This window comes from Podarcis liolepis (assembly GCF_965112155.1).
Source record: "Podarcis liolepis genome assembly, chromosome: 1".
Lineage (NCBI taxonomy): Eukaryota > Metazoa > Chordata > Lepidosauria > Squamata > Lacertidae > Podarcis > Podarcis liolepis.
In genome coordinates, this window is record NC_139554.1 from 111,388,367 (window position 1) to 111,414,489 (window position 26,123).

A 26,123-nucleotide genomic window follows, 5' to 3' on the forward strand; every position below is an offset into this window, starting at 1 on the left:
TCTACATTAGTACCACCTCAGCTGAAGGATCTGGAACACACACCAGGATGAAAGTATTTGATGAGATGCCGCTGGGTGTTAGTCGTGTTTTTTTCTCCACATACTCCAGTAGGAGGTGATGCTAATGTAGAAGGACCATATGCAGTGCAATCTGAGCAAGACCAGGGACCACAGAGCTTCAGCTTCTGAGGCAACCATTAATGGGAAAAGAGACAGAGGCTCCTCCAGGTAGGGTATTTTCACCCTATAGGACACACTTTTCCCCCTCCAAAAATGAAGGGGAAATGTGTGTGCGTCCTATGGGGTGAATACAGGCTTTTGCTGAAGCCCGGAGAGCGAGAGGGGTCGGTGCACACCGACCCCTCTCTCTCCAGGCTTCAGGAAGCTCTGCACAACCCTCAGGAGCCCAGTGCCAAGCCGCGTCGGGCTCCGGAGGGTTGCGCAGAGCTGTCTGCGCTCCCGGGCTCCGTGCAGCTCTGCACAACCCTTGGGAGCCCGGCGGGAAGCCAAAGGTTGCACAGAGCTGCCTGCATTCTGAAGCCTTGGGCGTGCTGAAGAGCGCACCCGGGCTTCGCGCAGCTCTCTGCAAGCCTGGGGAGACCGGCGCGGTTCCCTAGGCTTGCGGATAGCAGGCTGTTCTGGGGGTTGGGGTTGGGGGAAGCTCGGGCTTCCCCTGCGCCAGCCCCGTGCCTGGGGGGAAAATAATTTTTTTTCTTTATTCCCCCCCCCCAAAAAAAACCCTAGGTGCGTCCTATAGGGCAGTGCCTCCTATGGGGCGAAAAATACGGTATTTCAAGAATACTGTTATACCAAAAGCAACCGCATTGACTTGAATCACTTATGCACCCATAGCTGAAAACTTTCTTGCTGACACAGAAATCCAGGTTCTAATTAAAACAGATTGCAAAAGAATGGGTTTATTTAAAAACAAATATACTCTAATTGAAATCTGTATTTCAATTAGGAAATATTTGTTTTTTAAATAAATCAATTATTTTAGAACTGCTGTGATTTTTGTGCTATCTGACCCATGCAACAACAATTCTAAGGTTGGCTTTGTCTCAGTATAACTCCATAATCTGCAGCTGCCGGCATTGACATTTGCTTTGTGATGTAGACTTGTAGGGCAACCCACAAAACTGGTTAATCAACCCTTTATTTTCTTGGTGGTTCTAGGTTACACTAAAAGAGAAAGCATGAATTTCCCTTTGGACTTGGTTTAATATGCTTAATATTTTTTTCTCCATCCTTGTGATTTCTCCTCCAGCCCTAGTTTGGGATCCTGTGTGTGTGCGTGTGTGTGTGTGTAAAATCTGGATCTCAATCTGCAATCACTCCATTAATGAACTCTGGTGCCAATTCTCAGATCATGATGGTTCATGATCATTGTGATAACCCAGATCCTGTTCATCATCATCTCACACAACACATCTCTGCATTGTTCATTTGCATCTAGCTTCTATCAGGGGCCATATTTTGAGTTGAGCAAGTTCTGAAGAGTGACATGGGCTGTACTTACTACTCGTTACACATGAAATAGGGAAGGGGCTCTTCAATGCATTTCTCTGAAGCGTGATGAGCAACAAAGGCAGGCCTAGCCCAAGACATTTTGGCACCTGAGGTGAACCACAAAATGGCACCCTGCCTCCCCACCAGGGAAGAAGGCGTAAGTGAAGATCTACATCAGGAACAAGGGGAGGGGGTGGAGAGAATTACAATGGGATATGCTGCTACTGTGGAACGTGTCACCTGAGGTGGTCACCTCACCTTGCCTGAACAAATGTTTGGGCTGATTTCTCCTCCTCTGCAATTCTGCTAAGAAGAGACATTTTCTGTTTCTTGACCCCCTCCCAAAACACCAACCTTAGTGTGTACTAGCAATAGAAGTTCTCTCATATTTCTTTCCCCTCTTTTCAATCCTGATTGCCATGTGGGTCAAAGCAGCTGAGCTGAATAATAAGGGGGAGTTGTTAGGAACAGGTCAAACTCCTCCCCCCCCAATTTTTAAATTGATTTTCACAGAATTAAGAAACACACCAACAAATAAACAGACAAACATAAATCATAACCTTATTGAAACTAATCTTCTTAAAATTGTTAAGTGACTTCCTTCTATCTCCCTAGTTGAATTTCAATGCAAATCATTTTAACGGTTTTCCAAATCAAGGTTCTTATAATCTTAACTTAATCACTTAACATCACTCTTTCTTCCCAATTCAGCATTAAACATAATAATTCCTCTCATTACTTATTTAAATCCTAAGCCTAACTAGTAATTGCAAGCTTTTTCCAATTAATTTAACTTAACATATTTAACCAAGTAGTCATTAAATTTCATCCATTCTTCCTGATACTCCTCCTCATTCTGGTCGTGGACTCTTCCAGTCAGGTTGGCTAGCTCCGAAAAGTCCATCATCTTCATCTACCATTCTTCCACAGTTGGTAGTTCTTGTGTTTTCCACTTCTTAGCTAGTAAGATTCGAGCAGCAGTTGTGGCATGCAAAAATAATTTAACATCTTTCTTGGGCAATTCCAAACCTGTTATTCCAAGAAGAAAGGCCTCAGGTTTCTTTATAAATGTATATTTCAACATTTTTTTCAATTCATTATAAGTCTTTCACCTTGGGGCAGGTCCACCACATGTGATAAAAAGTTCCATCTTTTTCTTTACATTTCCAACATGGGTTATCACAATTATGATAAATCTATGCTAGTTTCACAGGAGTCAAATACCATCTATACATCATTTCCATCATATTTTCCTTTAACATTGTACATGCAGTGAACTTGACCCCTCTCTTCCACAATCTTTCCCAATCCTCAAAAATTATGTTATGTCCTACATCTCTTGCCCACTCTATCATCACTGATTTAACTTGTTCATCCTTTGTATGCCGCTCCAAAAGCCACTTATACATTTCAGACAGATTTTTAACAGGATCAGGTCAAACTTGGTTCCCTTCCCAGGCCTCTGCTTGTTTATCCCTTGCCCACCAACAGGACAACAATAATCACAGTGTGTGTGTGTGTGTGTGTGTGTGAGAGAGAGAGAGAGAGAGAGAGCGCATCTGACTTGCACATGTGCAAACTGGTGCCATCTCATCCTTAAGTCCGAATTACACAGTCCCTTCAACAGTATCTCATAGGCTTATTGAGCTTAGCATCTCATCACAATGGTAGAGTCTGAACGGTTCCAGTGGAATTCAGTCCTATCTGTCATCTGATAGGACTGCGCAGCAGTGAAGAGCTTTTCAAAGCAGACGAACAAAGAGCAACTTATGGTGAGCATACTGAAAAGACTCCATGTAAAGATCTGAGCCAATGAATTCATCAAAAGTCTTTTAAAGGTACAAAAGCATATATATATATAGTAAGTAATATGTTCACCTGGGAATTTCCTACTGCATGGTACATATTAGTGGGGAAAGCCTATAACCAATACCACAGTTCAGTGAAAGGAAGATGAGAGAGAGAGAGAGAGAGAGAGAGAGAGAGAGAGAGAGAGAGAGAGAATATATATATATGGAAGGACTTTGTAAGATTCTATTTAGAAGGTCTCATCTACAATATTGGAGCTATTAAGCTGTTCTGACTCTTGCCCAAACACACAGAGAGGGTCTCATTTGTAAGTAAGAAAGAGGTCTTTACTCAGGCTAATAACACTGCATATTTGGCAGTGGGCACAGCACTCAGGAGTCGTGACTGGTTCTGAAGTTCTAGCCCTGCTCTAGAACAACTGACTTCAACTTCAAAACCAGACAGTGACATGGATGTCCCAATGAGTTTCCCTTCCACTGGCCCCCCCCCCCCCCATTTTTTAAAGATGAGACAGGGTGCACTCACTCTGGCACAGGGACTTTTTCTGGAAAAAAGTGACAATTATTAAATCCATTTTAAAAATATATCTGCATCCTAATTTTATAAGTATTAATTCATACATATATTTATATTGTTACAGGCATTGCTGTATATATCTGCTTAGGAGCTGGTTCCTTTAAGAAACGTAGGGTGTATGATATGCAAGAACCGCTCATATTTTTCATGGAACCCTTAAAGACTTGATCTTCTCATTAAGATCAAGGAATGAAACAGGAATTAGGAAAGAGGAAAAAAAACCCTGTGTGGATAAACTCAGCAGCAAGATTTTCAAAAAATCCCATCCTTATTTATAAGACACTGTCAATCACCATAAGAAGAAGAGGCAATTCATCTATTGCTGTGATGAAAATTTCTCCTACATTTTTTTTAACCATAAGTTAATGAGAGTAGAAATTGCATTTGAAAGAAATACTATTTTGTTGAAAATCTCATGGGTATAATGCAGGGGTTTTCATGTGCTTGCTTTACTCTTGAAGCAGCCAATGGGTGTTTGTGTGTATTCCTTCCATTCATTCAATTGACCATCTCATAAGTGGTCTGCACTCTGGAGCCATCCTTGGTGCCTGTGCTTCAAGTAAGACCCAGAAACAGACACAACCCACAATGACAAGGTACGCTCATACCCACATAGAAATTCTCAAGAAATTCTCAAGTGCCCTGAGAATGAGGTAGAAAAAAGTAGAAGCCTCTTTTGCAGAAAAAGAAACAAATGTCAAGGAACTGGAGAACAGTATCCAGAACAATACTAAATTCATCACGCCAGGTATTACAGTTTTTCAAAGAATGCTGTTTCATTCTTTGCAACTTGTACAACATGAAAATGCAGAACACGATGCTTTGGATGAATGGTGAGAGGATGCAAAGTGAGGCTTCATTATGAATTGATACACAAGTACTTTCATCCTGGCACACCACCATATGGTCTAATAATATATGACCAAAGCTGATGACTCATCATGTGCAGAAAGCCAATATTGTTTGTGTGATGCTTGTCCTTTTATTTCATTCTTTAAAAGAAAAAGAAAAATCCCCACACTTATTTAATTACATATCCTGGGATACCATCTATGGTCAAAGGCCTGGAAATGATGCCTTATGAGGAACGGCTAAGGGAGCTGGGCATGTTTAGCCTGGAGAAGAGGAGGTTAAGGGGTGATATGATAGCCATGTTCAAATATATAAAAGGATGTCACATAGAGGAGGGAGAAAGGTTGTTTTCTGCTGCTCCAGAGAAGTGGACACGGAGCAATGGATCCAAACTACAAGAAAGAAGATTCCACCTAAACATTAGGAAGAACTTCCTGACAGTAAGAGCTGTTCGACAGTGGAATTTGCTGCCAAGGAGTGTAGTGGAGTCTCCTACTTTGGAGGTCTTTAAGCAGAGGCTTGACAACCATATGTCAGGAGTGCTCTGATGGTGTTTCCTGCTTGGCAGGGGGTTGGACTCGATGGCCCTTGTGGTCTATTCCAACTCTATGATTCTATGATTCTATGATCTAGCAGTCATTCAGGTTTTTTTCCAGAGGCTTGGTAATGGAACATACCACATTTCACTGATAAACGATATGTCTATAGCACAGACAGTTCTTTTATCAACACCTGAAAACATGCCCAGGAGGCCCTAAACCTACCAGCTTGATCTTGAAGTGGAACCCCCTTTGTGAAGAGGGCACATTACAAAGCTCTGATTCTAAAAGGGTCAGTTTAGGCCAGGGGTAGGCAATGCTACCTTCCAGATACTATGGATTACAGTTTCTATCACCCTTCACGATGCTGGCTGAGGATAATGGAAGCTGTAGTCTAAAGCTTATTCCTGCATCCTACCAGCAGTAGCAATATGGTCCTTATAAAGGGTTCGGGGAGAAGGCACAACTTAAGAATGCTCTGTTTACTTAAACTGCTGTAAGAACAACCCAGAGCCAATGGCTGTTATAGGATCGTCTTCATGGAAAATGTTAATAGCAAACATGCTTCTTTTGGGTTTGTTTGGCTATATCAAATACTCTGTATAGCAAAGTGTCCACTTGACAACTACATACCCACCTACCCATAGTAATGTGCTTCTCCCATTCAGCCTTTCTGCTATTTTAATATATAGGTAAATATAACAACAACAACAACTTTATTATTTATATTGGCCCATCTGGCTGGGTTTCCCCAGCCACTCTGGGCAGCTTCCAGCAAAATATGAAAGCATAATAAAATGTCAAACATTAAAAATTTCCCAATACAGGACTGCCTTCAGACGTCTTCTAAAAGTTTTGTAGTTCTTTACAAATGTTTTGGTTCGTGGTGCCAGTAGTACCGTCTTACCAAACTGAGGCACTGTACAGAAGATGAGGTATTTGTTGAGTCAATTCACTTTGATGCTGCAGAACTTATACTACTTGGCACTTCAACAATCCAAGTAGAGACACTTCAACCAACTTATGAGACAGGCAGGAATTCTGTCATTCAAACAGATGGTTGGAACTGCAGGCAGCCAAGAGACCATGTTTGTTCATCAAGTGTGGGTGTTGACAGAATTTCCAAACCTCAAATCCAAATGGCTATCAGGCCTGAGTGTCTCTCCTTAAAGGGGCAGGCACACAGCCAATACACTACTATGATATATTAACCCTTGGAACAGTTTATCTTCCATCCCTTCTGTGGGTAACAATGAAAAAAGAATACTGAACAATTTAAATTCCCTAGAGTAGTTGGTTTGGGGCTAATAATAAGAAATAATAAGAAACCCAAAGGGAGAAATTGGACCTTAAAAATGATCTATTAAAATGCAATCCTGTAGTGTCTACTTAGAAGTAAGTCCTATTGAGTTCAGTGAGACTAACTCCCAGGTAAGCTGGTATAGAATTCATAGAATCATAGACTTGTAGAATTGGAAGGGGCTATGAGGATCATCTAGTTCAACACCCTGCAATTCAGAAATATTTCGCCCAACATAGGGCCCAAACCTACTGACTGAGCTATTATAAACTGGCTAAGCAATAACAAGGCAGGGGTGGAGAATGAAGGTGAAAAATCAGCCTAATCCAAAGATCTACTGGCCTTGCTCAAGCTAGGCAGAAGGTGGTGGTGATGGATACACTCTGCCTTTTTGAAATGGTTCCTCTGTTGGCTTTAAACAACAACAAAAACAATTTCCCCTCCCATTGATCTCATTAATTAGGGAGGGGCCTTGGCTCAGTGGTCGAGTAGTAGTTTTGCATGCAGAAGCTCTCAAAGTTCTGGGTTCAAGGTATATTCAGGAAAGAGTTTTGCCTGAAACCCTTCTGAGCTGCTGTCATTCAAAGTGGAAAATCCTGAGCTAGATGGAACATCGATCTGATTCAGTATAAGATCCTGTGATCCCAATGGGAGAGAAACTATGGGCTTCCTCTTCTCCCATTGCTTTCCCCCATGGAAAACCACTTTTTAGCACTCAATCAGAACAAATGGCCATTTGGATTCCCCCGAGATTGCCATTTGTTCCGATCTATTGCAAACAAATTGGAAAAGAGTGGGGCATGTGGGAAATCACTCAGACCCATGCTTTCTAGGCATGGTACAAGTGAATGAGACCTAAGTACAGTATCAGGACACATCCTCATTTGAAGGGCATTCCAAGATAACGGATCCAATACCTCCCCCAATCCACCCCTGACAGACCCTAAACCACCTTCCCTGCCCTTTCTGCATGGCAGGAGGGAGAAGGACAGCCATGGAGGTGAAATTTCCGTGTATGTGTTGTGCCTATTAAATGGCAGGAAGAAAACACTGACTTCCCTTCTCTCTCTGTGATGTCCAAATGTTCCTTTCTCTTCACAAATGGGTAGCTTTTTCAGCTTACTGGCTCATTATTCTAGGTCTCTATCAAGATGTACTTGGCAATGACTTTAGATATGGAAGGAGGTGATCTTTATGAAAAGGCACTCCTGGCTTCCATTTCCTGCCTACCAAATTTGCTCAAGAAACCAGCAGATGCTTCCGCATTTCATAAAAAGGAAGAACTTCACGGGAAGTTTTCCTTCCCTCCAGGAACTGATCCAAAAGTCTGGCATTTCACTCCACAAGAGCATAACACAAAGTGGGAACTTTCTCTGAAGCACCTCAACTGGAACCGCCATATTGTCTGGGGATCTTCCAAGGCAATTGTCTTTCTCCTCCTCCGGTGAATGTTCCAAGGAGAGGTACACAGGCTGCAATTTTGACATGAAAAAGGAGTATCTTCCACACAGATTATCATCAAGCGTGCATGAGATGCTCATTTGAAATTCTCCTCTAATTGTAAAGGCCCCCTTGAGGGGAACAAATAAGCCCCGCCATGTCTCCTAATCTTGCTGCACTGGTTGTAGAGCGCAGTGTTCGCTCCTAATGATGACACAAAAGCTGCTGTAAGCTTTCCTTTTGTGTCTCTCCTGCATAAATCAGCTGTTATTCAGTGATTCAGTCCTAACGGGGGAGAATCATTTTTGTGCTTTTCATTCTTTCCTCCCAGAGGGCAACAGATGTAATAACTTATTCCCTGTCTAGCACATTAGGGCTTGAAAAATTAATGCGGCGCTGCTGTGTTCTCTGCTTTTCCGCTATACTTAGAATTTAGGGTGAAAATATATTAAGTAATAAAAAGCTTATTTTAAAATTGTTAATGCACTTGTCTGTTTTAATGCCTCCGTGAATTCCCCCCCACCTTTCGTTCTGTGAAACAAGGATTTTAGTAGCTAATCTTCAAGAACTTCCTCTTTTCATTTGCTCCTGGTGCCTGCTGGTTGTTCTGCAAACAGACCAAGAATGAAGAGTCAAGAGACAGGATGGGTTGAACTAGGGCCTCAGTTATTACTGCAAATATCTTCTGGAAGTGGGTGAATAAAGAGCGCAGGTAGTTGGTCTTGGTTAACTACCGTATTTTTTGCTCTATAAGACTCACTTTTCCCCTCCTAAAAAGTAAGGGGAAATGTGTGTGCGTCTTATGGAGCGAATGCAGGCTGCGCAGCTATCCCAGAAACCAGAACAGGAAGAGGGATCAGATCACTGCTTTTGCTGCGCAGCAATCCCTCTTGCTGTTCTGGCTTCTGGGATTCAGAATCCCCCCCCCCTTGTTTTCCTCCTCCAAAAACTAGGTGCTTCTTAGGGTCTGGTGCATCTTATAGAGCAAAAAATATGGTAACTTGGGGAAGCCAAAACCCTGCCCAGGTCAAAGAGCATGAAAAGTCCTAACTCCATTAGCTGGACTACACCATTACCTTGAATACGGAAGCCTTCTACCCCTTCTGGGCAAGGTTATCCTCAAGGATGCTAAAAATCAAGTGTGGTGAACCTTTGCCTCTCCTGATGTTGCTAAACTACAATACCCATCAGACCCAGCAAGCTGAGATGATGAAAGGTGTAGCTCAGCAACACCTGTAGGGCCAATGGTTCACCACATCTGCTCTATATCCTAGCTCACGTTCCCACACACTGAGTAGCCCTAAAATGTTCAAAAGTGCTTAAGGGTGCTTACATGTTCTCATTCTTCCCACCCAATTAAAATTTCTGCACTTCCCTGTCCATATGCGACCAGTTAAACTATTGAAATACACCAACGCCTAGCTTCTTGAAGTCCAGCAGAGGCTGGCTGAAGCCTGGCATTGGCGTAAACATCCCACTGCCACGCCTCAACATGTGCATCTTGTCCCTGCCCTAGCAACCAGAAAACTGCACTCTCTTGTATCAGAAGAACCACCCCCTTGTTTGTGAACCACAAAGATCCACCACTAAAATCCTGCTCAGATCCCTCCTTCATCAGATGCATGGCACAAGAGATAAGACGTTTTCCACTCAGAATATGGGACATCTCTTGAAGGTTGCCCACCTGGCTCTATTATAGGATTCTGCAAATCCTTTTTTTAAAAATCCAGTGAGCTTTCATCACCTTTTCTTCTGAAAACATCTGCTGCTGCTGTGCATTAAGCGTAGGCAGTGATTATTATGCTGATTTTTAAGGTTAATTTTGACAGGTGATTTATTGACTTACTAGTTAAGAAATCTCTTCATTTTTATAATACTATTGTTAGGCAGCCTTCATTATCTGAGGATGGAAAGTGTGAGAAATAAATGAAGAAGCAGCCTTACTGTCAATTGACAATAATCTTCCAAGGGTTTGAGTTAATTTTGCATTGGAAGTGAATTGCTGAGAGTTGATTTTCAAACCTGCATATTCCTGGCTCATAGCCCGTATTCCCATCTACAAGGATGAGACAATATGGTAGAGCTTTTCCAATGATTGTTATGTCCCTAGTGAATGCTGGGCTTTAAGTGTAGAAACAGTGTGTGGGGAAAAATCTTTCCCTAATATGGGATTAAGGGGAAATCGCTATTCCACACGCCCTAATGATGGGAAGAGATGCTATCCTTTCATGATGGTGGATAGAGGGAAATATATTTGCATTCTGCAGGAAGGATGAAGTAATAACTTACTCTGCTGCTTCCCATTGATCCCTGTGGTTTTGTTTAGTGATGTGTGGAAATCATGAATTGCAGATTTGCTATCCTACTTGCAACAAGTGGTACATAGCAGCTGCCTGGTTGAGTGTACAAACTCTTGTGATCTGTTCACTAAAGGTATGGACAAATATGGTTTCTAATGATTGTGGCAAAACTAATGAATAAAATACAATTGAGCCAGAAACAAATTGAGAGGCAATTCTAAAAGCTTTGGCAAAGTTTTATTTTTTATATAAATGATGCTAATAATATTCAGACTGTGCTGGCAAGATATGGCAGCATTTGAAATGTTTGATGCCTGCCAACTAACACTGGTGATTAATGACAAAACTTTGTATTGTGGACCTCCTGAAAAAAATCTTTAAAATAACAAAAATGAAAAAGTTTTAATTTATGGCAGTAGTATATTGTTTCCCTTGCAGGGTAGCCACTGATAGTTCTCTCTCTCTCTCTCCTTTCTTATTACTTTCTTTTGGTTACAAATATGTTTATGCTCTTATACGTTCATGGAATTTTCTTTTTTCTTTTTTTAAAAGATGGAAACATAAAAAGCAGTAGAAAACAATTACTTGGAACAGGCTGAAATAAATTAAGTTTTTGCATAATTTGACTACTACTGTGATGGGGGGAAACAGCATATCGTTAAACATGCAAATTTCAGAACAAACATTAAAAACTGAGAGGTGGTGTTAGCAAAATATGTATGTGATATTTTATATCCCTCCACTAATGATTTCAGCGACATGAACAAAAATCTAATTAGTGCCGTTTATATCAATCTTTTATTCAAGAGCTCTTTATACTATGGGTCAAGGCTTTATTTGGAACAAGAATGTCTGACGGACCAGGATTCTGGTTTAGACAGATGTACCAATAATCCAAATGCCCAACTATCAAACTGTTTTGAACATGGTACATATTGCCCCAGTGTGTCTGCTTGGAACAGGCAGGAAATGCTGTTGTGAAACTTTGGATGAAAACAACCAGCTACTTCAACAACTGCTACTGTCCTTAATAGAGACATTTGGAAATTATTGTCATTGCAGATAGTATGAAGGGCCCATTTCATATGCTTAATGAGTGGCACTCCGGTCCCCATTGTGGAGAAACAGGCAGCCATCCTCTGCCATCATGTACATAATATAATAAGAAACCAACAACAAATTATGAATGGCATGGACTCCCACCACCAACGCTTGCTATTTCTCATGGGGCAAATCTGCTCAGGTCCCCACAAGTGCTCACATCGCAGATTATGGATGATCTGTTACCTAAGCAGATCTTGCAGTGCAGGAGTTTCCATATTTGCAATGTAACTTCTCCTCCTTCCTCTCTCTTTGCGCTCCAGCATCCCAAATCTGCTCTGAAGCACTGGGGGGAAACCCAGAACAGATTTAGGTGTGCAAAGAGAGGATAGGTTCATTTGAACAAGTGGATACCTCCCTACTGATGAGAGGGCATGTGCCTCTACCACAGGAATTTGAAGACTGCCTGATAAGTTCATGAAGTGGACCATATATGATCATCTAGACTGTATGATCATCTAGGCTGAAAAATGACTCCACACTTCTATGGCTCCATTTGTGTCCTACAGAAGAATGGACACAAGGGGGTGGGGTAAAGATTCCCACCATATTCAATATGAGGTGGCAAATGGCCGATCAGTCTTTCCTTTAGCTTCAAAGAGCAGCAGAGCTTCAATCAGAAGAAAAAGCGGCACAACATGGTTCTTCACTGAGAATGGCCCAATAGGGATGGTGTTACTTCATGACATAGCAACTCTATTCAAATTAGGGTGACATGAAGAGCACTGGGATGCATAAGAGGGAGTTTTCAGTGGTGATGTCTAGATTATGGAATGTCTTTCCCAATGAGACTTTGCAATATGATTCTTACTGTCTCTTAGGCATCAGGGAAAAACATTTTCATTCATATCGGCTTTTAAAGTGTGATGCATCTGTGCAGTGCTTTCCCCCCTAAAAAAATGTCTAGGGGTACTCTCATTTTACTACTCATATTGAAATACTGCCCCTCAATGAGGCCAAACTTAGATTCACAAAAGGTTTAGGGGCATGCATACACCTGTGTCCCCCCCCCCCGAAAAAAGCACTTCATCTGTGAACCTTTTTCTGCCTTTTAAAAATTTCTGTCTTCTTATGGTCTTATTGGGATTGATTTTTTAAAAAAATTGTTGGATTCAACTTTTGATGAAAGATGGTATATAAATAAATGAGACAAGAATGTCATTTGATCTGTTTGATGCCAAAAGCTAAAAATACTTCAGCATTACATAAAACATGGCATTCCAGTAGCATATTCTGGCACTGGTGGGAGGAGAAATATATGGGTGTAAATGTTTAGGATCTGTGCGCCGTCTGGCGTTCCTTCTCAGATCAATGTGAGAAGCAAGAAAGACAACTGGAATGAAACCAGTAATGTTGCCATTCCAAGCTGTATTACTTTACAACATAACTACAGGCAATTGCTTTGTAGAGCACTTGAGATGGACTTCTCCACCACACAGCAGAAACACGTAATATTTGCATTGTGTATGCCACTTGAAAGTAAATGTAGTTTTCTCTCCTTTAATTCATACATACAGATATATGGACATAAATATATATCAGGGACCTGGTTACTTAAGCCGACAAAATTAAACGAAACAGGAAAGTAAGCCATAGAGACAAAAACAAAACAAAAAACAACCCAGCACATTTGACTCTTCCTGCTGTTCTTCTGGGGATTGCAATCCAACCAACTTGTTGTTGCAAAAATGTGCTTTTGTATATAGAGCATTCAGAAATCATTTACTTAGCCTTGCACTTTCCATGAGAATGATATGAATCACTATTTTCATTTGGAAAAGGTTATTACAGGAGTGATTTAACCAGAGAAACCCTTCCGTGTGGCCCAGAGGAGTGAAAGGTTAATGGCATAATGAATTCCTATAAAACAAATACTAGACTTTTACCATCCTTCAGTCAGCAGGTGGTAAATTAGCAAGTAATAAAGTGCCCATGTAATCTGCATCCACATGCCAATAAATAATATTCAGAGGCTAGTTTTACCTGCTGCAGTTTGATGGCACGTTATTGCATGTGTTTGGCCTCTCTGATAAAGGAGGAAAGGTACGGTGAATGAACTGGTGGCAATATTGCAGGAGCTTGGCATCTAACACTGATGTTTGCCTGATGCTACTAGATAGTCATATCTGGAATATTAGAGCAACATTCATAAATTTAATCAACATATGATTTCTGCAGGTGGCAAATACATATCCTCCCAGTCCCTTTAAACCCATGACATTTACTTTGCTATCATATTACCACTGTCGGTATTTCACTCTTGTAATGGAATGGCTGCGGGTGGGGAGGGCATTCAGTTAATATGCAACAGAGATCTCTGGATGAAGAAAATGAAAATAACAGGCCACCCATTGCTTTGTAAGTTAAACATGTCGTTGAGCCATTTTGATAAGCAGGAGTGTTAATTATTGATTGAATCGGCAAGAGGTAAATAAAAGGAACGTATGTTGATTTTACCTAGCAATACGAAGAAATGCTCTATTGAAACGTGATGACATTAAGCAAATACCAATCAACATTAAAATAAATCCTCTCCATTGACTTTCTTTTTCAATCTGGAAGAAGAAAAAATCCTGCCAACTTTGAACCGTAGGAGGATTTCTTATAATGAGTCACATCATGAGCTCATCACACTTAGAACGGCATGCAGTAGTTGGCGTCAACTGTCTAGGGAAGGCTTACCCAATTTGGTTCCTTCCAGATGTGCTGTACCACAACTCCTCGCCATGGCCAATGATCAGCAGTGATGGGTGTTGTGGTCCAGAACATCTGGAAGGCACTGTGTTGGGGAAAGGTGTTGTTGTTTAGTCGTTTAGTCGTGTCCGACTCTTCGTGACCCCATGGACCAGAGCACGGCAGGCACTCCTGTCTTCCACTGCCTCCCGCAGTTTGGTCAAACTCATGCTGGTAGCTTCGAGAATGCTATCCAACCATCTCATCCTCTGTCATCCCCTTCTCCTTGTGCCCTCCATCTTTCCCAACATCAGGTTCTTTTCCAGGGAGTCTTCTCTTCTCATGAGGTGGCCAAAGTATTGGAGCCTCAGCTTCAGGATCTGTCCTTCCAGTGAGCACTCGGGGCTGATTTCCTTCAGAATGGATAGGTTTGATCTTCTTGCATTCTGTGGGACTCTCAAGAGTCTCCTCCAGCACCATAATTCAGAAGCATCAATTCTTTGGCAATCAGCCTTCTTTATGGTCCAGCTCTCACTTCCATACATCACTACTGGGAAAACCATAGCTTTAACTATACGGGGAAAGGTACTATAGAGTTTTACACACACACACACACACACACACACACACAGAGAGAGAGAGAGAGAGAGAGAGAGAGAGTCAGGGATTGGTACCTGGGACCTTCTGCATAGAAAAAGGTTTTAGATCAGGGTGGAAGGTCCAAGGGTCAACCCCGTAGCATCTCCATAGGAGACTAGGAACTCTGCCTGAAACTCTGGAAAGCCACTGCTGGTCAGGTTAGTGAACTAGATGAACTTCTGGTTTGACTCAGAATAAGACAGCTTCCTGCCTTCCAGAGGATATGCTCTACCACTGAACTTCACCTTATTAAAGCATTAATTCAAGTGAACAAGAACGTACAGAGCAGTGCCAAGCATTCTAATTTTGCAATTCTCTCCAGCAGCACATCCTCTGCAGCCCAACATATTACCCAAAAAGTACTACGCTTGCCAAGATTTCATGTTGTTTCAGTGCTATGCAGTCCCAACCCCCCCCCCGGACTTCAGCTTTTCTTCTGGCACGCCTTAGTTGACCCACATTGCTGTTGGCTATGATGACCTATGTGCTTTTCTCTACAAGCATCCAGATGCCATGTAAACATTGGGGGAAGGGACAAAGCTCAGCAGAGAGCACATGCTTTGCATGGAAAAACTCCCTGTCTGAAATCCTGAGAAGCCACTGCCAGGCAGCATTGATGGTAGTGAGCTAAATGGACCAATAGGCACAGTCCTATGCCATTGTATCAAAGGTGGCATTTTGATGTCATCATATGGGTCACAACCACATATGACAGCATTAAACACCCATGAGAACATATGATGCCCAGGGCCATGGGGGTAAAAAAAGGAGGAAAACAGCACCAAGAAGGACAGGGGAATAATGCAGACTAATCATGAGTGTTATGAGCTAGGCTTTGTTTAGTCGTTTAGTCGTGTCCGACTCTTCATGACCCCATGAACCAGAGCACGCCAGGCACTCCTGTCTTCCACTGCCTCCCGCAGTTTGGTCAGACTCATGTTTGTAGCTTCGAGGACACCGTCCAGCCATCTCGTCCTCTGTCACCCCCTTCTCCTTGTGCCTTCAATCTTTCCCAACACCAGGGTCTTTTCCAGGGAGTCTTCTCTTCTCATGAGGTGGCCAAAGTATTGGAGCCTCAACTTCACGATCTGTCCTTCCAGTGAGCACTCAGGGCTGATTTCCTGAAGAATGGATAGGTTTTATCTTCTTGCAGTCCATGGGACTCTCAAGAGTCTCCTCCAGCACCATAATTCAAAAGCATCAATTCTTTGGCGGTCAGCCTTCTTTATGGTCCAGCTCTCACTTCCATACATCACTAGAGCTAGGCTTAGGGAGATCAAATCCTCACTCATCTATGAAGCTCACTGAGTGAGCATGGGCAAGTTGTTATTTCTCAGTCAAACTCAATGCATGGGTCTATACAGAGGATAAAAGGAGGGTGGTAGTGAACTTGCATGCCACTCTGAGCTTGTTGGGGGGAAAACGGGAGGAAAAATGAATAAATGAAGATAATAGATAAAAGGAATATAGTTGCAAGTGCCAAAATGGGGTTTGTTTTTAAATATTTTTGGATGGGCTATAGAAATGCCACTGGATTCTTATGACTTACACTGCTGATATTATTATTATTATTATTATTATTATTATTATTATTATTATTATTATTATTATTATTATTATTATTATTCCTGTCCATCTGGGCAGCTTATAGCATATATAAAACCACAACAAAACATCAAACATTAAGAAACAGAATATCCTATACAGGCAACAAACAAATATGCCTTTCCAGACTTAGTAATAGCTAAAAGAAGGAGCTTTGCAGACCTGAATCCCTAATTTGAGGGTGATTATGCAATGTGTGGGCTGATTATTTTTTCTTGCTCTAGACCAGGGTTTCCTAAACTTGGGTCCTCATCTGTTTTTGGACTACAACTCCCACCATTCCTAGACAGTAGACCAGTGGTCAAGGATGATGGGAATTGTAGTCCAAAAACAGATGGAGACTGAAGTTTGGGAAACCCTGCTCTAGACAATTCTTTACCCTCAAAGGTTTCTGTGTGTCTGGCGTAATGATGAATGCCTTCTTCTGAGCATTTGAGTCTTTACCCTTCACCCTTCCTTAATTCAAAAGGGAGTTTGGCCATCAAGATTTATGTCTTGATAACCTCTTATCACTGAATAATTATCTCTGCTGCTGGCAGGAGTGCCAGCAGTCGATGTCTAGTCTGCTATTTCCTCCCTGGAAGTCCCCTCCGAAATTTAGGCTCTTCCAGAGAACTCGGGTGCCTTTAACAATTGCACTGAAGCAAGACTCTGCCTGTTGAATCTTCTGTTGTCAGTGTGTCATTGTGACCTGGTAATTTAAGAAAGTGATGCGGGTCAAGAAAAGGTGGAAGCAGATGGGGTGATTTTCACCTATTGTGAATTGGACTAAACTAGCCAATGCTTTGGCTGCAACCTCAACAGTGCTTCAGGAAAGTGTTCACATACTTACTGAATGTGCACAACCTGTGATTGAAAATACTTCCTCTGTGCAGGGCTAAAATTAGAAACAACTGAGTTGTTTTTCTTTCAGGAACGGGACATGCCCCTTTGAGTTGAATTAACCAAGCAGTGAACGACAAGGAAGAGCTTTATCGCAATGCTGTTTAGAATTAACAGCTGCTATTCTTAAACTCTGACTGTGATTCTGAAGAACAGCAAACACATTCCAAGCTTTTGTCCTCCTCTCTTCATTGTAAACCTCATTCCCCACCACTCCAGCCTTAGCAATTGAGTTATCTACTCCAGGCACTTATCGGGCCTCTTTACTGGAGAATCCAAGCACTTCACAATCTTTAATGCAGTTATCTATAAAGCAGCTCTGTGAGGGGGAAAAAAGACAAAACAGGACAATTGCTTCTGTTTTATAGAGCCAGAGCAAAGAAGCAAAGGCCACCACCCCCCACGGCAAGTAAGGCATGGAGAGCCACAGTCTAAAGAGTTCCCCACCACCCCCAAGACTATTGCAAGCCCATGGCTATCTTTGTAAAACCAGACCTTGAGTGATCTAATCAGACAAAGATAGAGCAAGATTACCGGAAGCATTTAAATAGCAATGGAATTGGTGCTTGCAGCTGACAACACAATTCCATCTAGATACTTTAAGGTCATTCCTATTGATATCAGTAGGCATTGCTCCCATGTAGCTGTGCAGAGGGCTTTGTGTCTACTAGTGCTTTCCCACCAATGAAAGGCTGTGTGTGTGTGTGTGTGTGTGTGTATAAGTTTTTTAACATACCATTTTCAACAATAATTAAACATAGTTTTACATCTTATTCAATTGTTTTTTGACTTCCATCCGTCCTGTCTGAAAATTTTCCAATCTAATCTCTTAGTATGCATTTCTTATTTTCCCTATTGCATTTCAAACTCATAACCAATATCTCTATATTTTTCTATTTTGTAACACTTCGTATATTTCTCCTTACAAAACTTCTTGTAGTCCTACTAGCGTAATTTGTTGATTACAGTTGCTCTTCAAATAATTCATATACTTCTTCCAATCTTCTGTAAATCACTGGTCCTGCAGGTTTCGAATCCTTCCTGTCATTATGTCCAATTCTTCATAGTCCATTAATTTCATCTGCCATTCTTCTTTCATCGGAATTTCTTCTAGCTTCCATTTCTGGGCTAACAGTACTCTTGCCGCTGTTGTTGCATATAAGAACAATTTAACATCTTGCCTATTAATGTCTTGGCCTATAAGACCAAGTAAAAATGCTTCTGGTTTTTTTTAAGAATGTATATTTCAACATCTTTTTCATCTCATTATATATCATTTCCCAGAAGTTCTTTACTTTCTTACATTCCCACTACATATGATAAAGTGTTCCTTCTTTTTCTTTACATTTCCAACATTTATTATTTGTCTTATACATTTTAGCTAATTTCACTGGTGTAATATACCACCTATACAGCATTTTCATCATATTCTCTTTCAAAGCATTACAGGCTGTAAATTTTATCCTTTCATTCCACAACCTTTCCCATTCTTTAAGCTGTATATTATATCCAAAGTCTTTTGCCCAGTGTATCATTACCGATTTCACTTCCGATGAAAGGCTGTTTAATCCACTGGAGGCTTCCATTTGCTGAACTGGGAGGGAGTCTACTCCCTCCTTCACCCCCTTAGCATCTCCTGCTATTTCCCACACTATTTTGAAGGATTTCCCATCCTTCTTAAACAGATTGTGAGTTTCAGGGGGCTGCAGGGAGACTAAGCAAAAGTCCCTTCTCTTCCTGTTCCATTGATAGAAGCCTTTTCGGATCAACGTGTCTTTTTGTTTTTCCACAAGGGATACCGCTGGATACATTGGTTGTTTTGATTCTGCTGTTGATTCTTGTTTCTTGTTCTATAATTTCATTGTATTTTAATGAGATGGCAAATCAAGAGGAGGCATATACATCTTTAAAATGAATGCACAATCAAAAGTAAATTCAATACAATTGCAGTTATTAGTATTAGAATTATTACTATTTATTCGCTCCGCTGGAACCTTGAAGTCAACCCTAGCCTTTGCTTCAAAAGGCGGGTCATAAAATAATAATGGTTTAAAAATACTCCTTTGTGAAGATATTCTCCTTCCTTTTCATGCGAGTCACATAATGTATTTCTGAAAACCAAAGGTGACATTTTAAAAGCACTTGGGTTGTAAGTCGACTTATGTCTTTCAAGATGTAACATCCAAAAGAAGGATGGCAACTTCTGGTCACTTAAGTAAGTAAGTAAGTAAGTAAGTAAGTAAATAAATAAATAAATTCTCCAGGCGACATTGTATTGCAATGCAGGTTGCGTGCCACCCCCAATCTCTGCCAAGCGGTAGCAAGATTCCAAGGGGTTCCAGTCGCTCACCCCAAGTTGGGTTTCCATTGGGAAAAGTGAGGCATAGTGGAGGTTAGTGTCTTTAGGAAACATGGTTTATTTTATACATATTTACACTTAAAGTCTTCAATGGAGATGGTGCAGGACATTATACCTCTCATTGCCCCCTCATAGCTTCAGCAAGCTTGGGTCCAAAGCAGCAGTCAGTCGGGGCACCCAATCTCTTGGTGCAGCCTCCTCCAGCCAGTGCCAGATGGGTTTCCTCCTTCCTGTTCCCTGAACACCTTTAGATCCCCCAAATGACCCATTTTTCTGTGCCATCACACAGACCCCCACCATCACCTTGACAACCTCCCAAATCTCCTGCCTATGTCTGCTTCTTGGAACAGGGGAGAAAGGGAGATTATTTATTTTTTGCATTGCCATTTGCCCTTAATGGCTCAGTAAAAGACTCCCTCAACAGCTCTGCATTTAAGCAGACAAGCCAGGCTGGTTTGCTAAGCTAACCCAATAATTTTTTTTGTCTGGTACAGTTCTGCAGCTTGTATTTCCTCTTCGTATCCCAAATATTATCTAAATATTACTGTTTATTACTTTCTACCATTCACTAACAGACTCTGGTACCCTAGCTCTATGGCAATATGGAAAATGCATAAGCTGTCCTGTTTTTTCTCGGAAAAGGCACTCTCATTACTGTTTCCCACCAGAGGACAGTATCTCAGTATACTTGGTTTAATTTTCTTTTGCAATCGTTCATTTAAATATATATATCAAGGGAATATAAATATATGTGCATGGTTTACAGAAGCAGAAAACAGTCCTTTGGGAATGGAATCACAGTCTGGGAGCGTCCTTCCTCAGTACAACATAGGAATGCAGAAAACTCCCAGAGTGGTGGGGGCAACCCAGTCAGATGGGTGGGGTACTACTACTACTACTACTACTACTACTACTAATGTCAGAACATTGGTCTATCTTGCTCAGTACTGTCTACACTGATTCGACTGAGGGGGACTGGACTGAGGAGGATTGGTGGAGACTGTCAGGAGTTCAGCTTACACTTGAGTAGGACCCTGGCAGAGACACATGCCTGACTGGCATGTTCTCTCCCTCCTGGTCTTTCGTTCGGGAGCTTCAAAAGCTTTCTTCTGCCCAAACATCACAGTGACCGATGCCAACCGACACCGGCACACTTAGGGATCCGCAGAGTTTGTGCAGTTGCATAACAGACCTCAGCAACTCAGCATTTTGGCTAATCTACTTTACTTACATATAAACACACATGGAGCACTGCAACATGGCTCCCTCTCTCTCTAGCATCAGACAGCAAAGAGAAAAAGAACAAGGGACAATAGTCCCACTTCACGGAACACAGTAACACAAACATCCTGTCTCCATCACTCCCCACTTTGTGGAGTTAAAACATATACCGTCATGTGAAAGACAACAATTCCATGACTGCAATCATGGAGCAGGAATTCTAATAGAGACTGCCTCGCCCTCCTCCTCATCCTCCTGAACCTTCCAGAGAAGAAGAAGACAGTATAGATTTACAACAGTGGTTTGCAGAAGGTCACAACTCAGAGCTAGAAGAAGGGCAAAACTGAGAGGTAATGGAAGAAAGGGGGGGGGAGCAGAGCCGGAGCAGCTGGCTGACACGTTATCATTAGAAAGCATTCCAGATCTCCGCCCCCTCCTCCCAGAACCTGGCGAGCCATGAAAATAGGAGAGCAAAGAGCACTCGGAGCAACACCATTACTCCTAGAGGCAGCATTTCTAAGCCTCTCTCTGTGAATATTGAATGAACGACTTGGTAAGAGCAACCTGCAGTGGTGGTGGGGGGGGGCGGTGAGGATTCAGATTCCCTGAAGCCTGACACTGGCAGTGGCTGTACAGGGTTTCAGATAGGGCACTATCTCAGCCGTACCTGGAGATGCCAGATATTGAAACTGGATCCTTCTGCATTCAGAGTAGATCCTGTACTACTGAGCTATGGTCTTGTTCCTCATATTTACTATATATTCCCCTGCTCCAAATGCACTCTTAGGCTGCAATTCAAACCTAGAAACATAGAATTGAAGTGATCCTGAGGGTCATCTTGTCCAACCCATTGCAGTGCAGGATTCCTGCCCACAGCCATCGCTTGGTGGGCTTGAACCACCAACCTTCTGGTTAACAGCCAGACGTACTGACCCAGCCTCATTGAATACATTGCGACTTACTTATGAATAGACATGGCTAGGTTTGCCATCTTAGACGGTAGACTAAGATGTTTTTCCTGCTAATGCCTTCATTTCAGACCTTCTACATGGAGAACAAAAAAGTGTCGGAGAACCATAGGTTCTCCTCCTACAGGAAATGAAGCATTACATATTATTAACAATAATGGGGTTATTACATGGGTAAGATATGAGTATCAAGTGCACATTTTATTTTAATGCATTCATGGTCGCAGCTTGGATTCTATCAGCGGGGACGGAAGAAACCTCCACTTCCCTTCATGCAACCATGAATTTTTAAAAGGAATCACACAGCCTCTTAAATTAGATACAAGGGCTCAGAACAAAGTGCTGTTCCAGCTCTCCTGGCTTGAAATCCTGCCCTCATACAAACATACACGATGCTTAGACATGATCTCCTGGATGCCTGTGCTCGTCCCCATCTGTTGCAATGGCACGGTGCCTGCCAGCTATGCTTGGGTGCCAAGCAAATGAGTTGAGATGGGTTCTTTACATATGGCATGTCTCTGATAGGAAGTTCCTCCTGTATGATTTGGAGTCAAATTGCCAGTGAAATTTCATCCAAAGCAACATTTAGGGAGGAAAGGTAGTGTGCCCAGAAGTATTTCCAAGAAAGCCTACTGAGCAAAATTGCATGTGTGCGCATGCTCGCACCCAGCCACATTTCTAGCTGCCCATAGAGCAAAATTCAGAACAGATTCAGAGGTTACTCCTCAAAAGTGGGGTGGGGGGTGGAAGAGTTTTGGCGAAAGCCCAGAAGTAACTTGGTTAAAGCTAGCAAAGTCTTTTCAGGAGGGTTTCACATATCTCTGGTTTGGCACATGCTTACAGATGTGTATTTAAGCTAGCCCAGTGTTCAGACACACACACACACACCACTGCTGCAATAAATAAATAAACCAACTATCTAGACAATAAGCATTGTTAATTAAACAAGCCCATCTCTTTAAAGCCCATTCCAAAAAGAGAGAGAGCTAAGTGGATCATCCCTAAGGCTGTGCTCTTTCCCCTTCTCTGTGCCATACCAACTGTAGGGTTTGTCACATGTTACTACTGCCAGTTGTTTTCCTGAGCAGGCACAAAGGCAGATGCTAACATCATCTGCTGTCAAGACAAGACTACAATCAGAAAAGAGCTGAGTTTAAGTGTGCCTGAGGAATTTTGTGCATTCCAGTACAAATGGAACTGAGCCCCTGAGCCTCTTAAACTAATGCAATTCATTGGCTTCCACACGTCTCCAAATGTTGTGTCACAGTTCTCAGGTAAACATACAGTGGTACCTCGGGTTACAGACACTTCAGGTTACAGACTCCACTAACCCAGAAATAGTACCTCGGGTTAAGAACTTTGCTTCAGGATGAGAACAGAAATCACGTGGCGGTGGGGCGGGGGCAGCAGGAGGCCCCATTAGCTAAAGTGGTACCTCAGGTTAAGAACAGTTTCAGGTTAAGAACAGACCTCCAGAATGAATTAAGTTCTTAAGCCGAGGTACCACTGTATATGTGTGTGCATGTGTGCCACACACACACACACACACACACACAGAGACGGAGAGAGAGAGAGAGAGAGAGAGAGAGAGAGAGAGAGTTCAGAATGTTAATATGAGATAAAATACATTTGGAAATATGTATTCTTAGATGAAATCCATCATAGAAAAGCGTACTTAGAAAAAAATGTGTTCTTAAGTCCATATTTAAATACACACTTTCATGTATTATTATTATTTTTAAAAACTGAAGTGGAAACAAGATGGAATGGACACATGAGTTTGCACGTGTGAAAGTGATAATGACTGGAAAAAGCTTTTCCGTTATTTGCCATCACTGCCTACTCACTCACCCAAAGTGGGTTAGCTCATGAACAAACAGCAATTGGGACTTGGAACAGCTGCTATTGATGCTTGCTCCTCTGCAGTTGCAACGGAAGATGGTAGATAAGTGCAGAGCACATGCTTTGTATGTTGAGGATCACAGGAAAGGATCTCAGGTAGCTGCACTGGAAAGATCTACCCCGGAATCCCTGGACAGCTGCTGCTGTCAGTGCAGACATGGTTACATGGACTGGTTCAGTTCAGCTGCTTCATTTATTCAAAAATTTGCCCTTCTTCCTATGAAATTTCTGCTGATATTAAATACACACAGGTAGGCAGAGTGCTCGGAATTTTATATATTGAAACTTTATATGCCAAATTCAATCCTAGTAAGGTTTTTGTTGTTCTCTCCCCTCCCCTTTCCTCCAAACTAGGCTGTAATACAATTTAACCTGTCACCTTTTTGTGTGCTAGGAATATTATCGTATTCACAGCTTATGTGGCAGGAACGCATATTCTTGCATTATTCATTGTTCTCTCACCTTAAGAAAAGGTAAGGAAAAAGAAGGTCTGTTGAGTGGGAGGAATCCACTACTGTTAACTTGCAGATAGTCACTCTCTTCCGCTACCCTGATTTGTTGGTTGGTGGAGACTGTTGCCACAATTCTAGTCCCAGAAAATGACAAGTTGGGTGTGAGCTGTGCATGGATGAATGAATGGGGAGAGAAATCAGAATGACTCTATGAAGTCCAGATCATGATCAGGAGAACCAACAAATAGGTCTGCTGCAGGAGCTAAGCAGATCTGCCCCCGAAAGATTCCTTGATAAGAAACTTGTCTGTGAATCATATGCATTCCTAGGAGAAAAGGAAACACTGAATACCACTGATTTCCTATAGCTCATGTATCATCTCCATAATTCATAAGGGGACAGGCATTTGAAGTTCCTAATAAGTCACATGGCACCCCATCATACTCCTCGATATCTATTAACTCAGGAACAAGCTTAGTGGCAGAGCATCTGCTTTGCATACAGAAAGTTCCAGGTTGAATTCCTTGCATCCCTAGGTATTGCTGGGGAAACCCCTACCTGAGACCCTGGAGAGCTGCTGTCAGTCAGTGTAGACAGTACACTGGTGGACAATTGGTTTTCCTTGGCATAAGGCAGGTCCCTGTGTTCTTAAAAAATAAATGAAAAGAAATCTTGAAGGAATGGGTTTCTGTGCAGTCAGTTTGAAACTGACCCTCAGGAAAATAAGTTAATGCTGAATTACAAAATAACAGAGCAGGAAGTAGAAGGGGCCATTCAGAACATGCAATTGGGTAAATCCCCAGGACCGGATGGACTGACTTCAAAATACTACAGATCTCTGAAAGAATGGTTAATACAACCTTTAAAGGAAGTCTGTAATGAAATTCTGGAAGGGAAAAGGGCACCAGAGTCGTGGAAGGAAGCTTATATCACACTTATACCGAAAATAGAGTCTGAAAAGACACAACTCAAGAACTACCGCCCCGTATCACTGCTTAATGTGGATTATAAAATTTTTGGGGATATTTTGGCTAAAAGATTAAAAAAGGTGTTAGCAGAAGAAATCCATAAAGATCAAGCGGGCTTTCTCCCGGGCAGACACTTGTCTCACAATACGAGGAACATAATTAATATCTTAGAAAAATTACAAGTGAAGATTAATACTAAAGCAGTTTTGATATTTGTGGACACGGAGAAAGCCTTTGACAATATTTCTTGGAGTTTTATGAAGAAGAATTTACAGGGGATGGGGGTTGGTCAAAGTTTTGGAAACGGTATAGGTGCAATTTATTCAGAACAGAAGGCTAAATTAATTGTGAATAACGTAGTGACGGAAGAATTTAAGATTGAGAAAGGAACACGACAAGGTTGCCCAATCTCTCCATTGCTCTTTATATCGGTCCTGGAGGTTTTGCTAAATATGATTAGAAGGGACCAATTGGTTAAAGGTATACAAGTGGGAGCTAAACAGTACAAACTGAAAGCATTTGCTGATGACTTGGTATTGACTTTACAGGAGCCAGAATCTAGTACTAAGAAAGTGCTGGAATTGATTCAAGATTTTGGTCAGGTAGCAGGCTTTAAATTGAACAAGATGAAAACTAAGGTTTTAGAGAAAAATCTAACTGATTGAGAGAGATAAGTTTCAGAAGGAGACAGGATTAACACTGGTTAAGAAAGTGAAATATTTAGGGGTTAACATGTCTGCAAAGAACGTGAATCTATTTAAGGATAACTATGAAAAATGTTGGTCTGAAGTGAAAAAGGACTTAGAAATATGGTCAAATTTGAAGTTATCACTGTTAGGCCGAATTGCTGCGATAAAAATGAGCGTATTGCCAAGGATGCTGTTTCTGTTTCAAACACTGCAAATTTTGGATAAAATGGACTGTTTCAAGAAGTGGCAGAGAGATATCTCTAGATTTGTCTGGCAGGGCAAGAAGCCTCGAATAAAATTTAAGATATTAACGGATGCTAAAGAAAGAGGTGGATTTGC

General features: G+C 41.7%; 1 protein-coding gene and 1 long non-coding RNA gene across 2 annotated transcripts in view; one reads left to right on the plus strand and one right to left on the minus strand.

Moving 5' to 3' along the window:
- LOC310704373 overlaps positions 1–8,438 on the plus strand; it is a 30,768-nt gene extending 22,330 nt beyond the window's left edge. Inside the window, exon 3 of the long non-coding RNA XR_014524742.1 lies at positions 7,897–8,438. This is a non-coding gene — a long non-coding RNA (uncharacterized lncRNA). The remainder of the gene's footprint in view (positions 1–7,896) is intronic.
- Positions 8,439–9,778: 1,340 nt separating this feature from the next.
- ZNF804A (zinc finger protein 804A) overlaps positions 9,779–26,123 on the minus strand; it is a 240,386-nt gene continuing 224,041 nt past the window's right edge. Inside the window, exon 5 of the mRNA XM_083495934.1 lies at positions 9,779–9,790. The gene's annotated coding sequence lies outside the window, so the exon portion shown is untranslated. The remainder of the gene's footprint in view (positions 9,791–26,123) is intronic.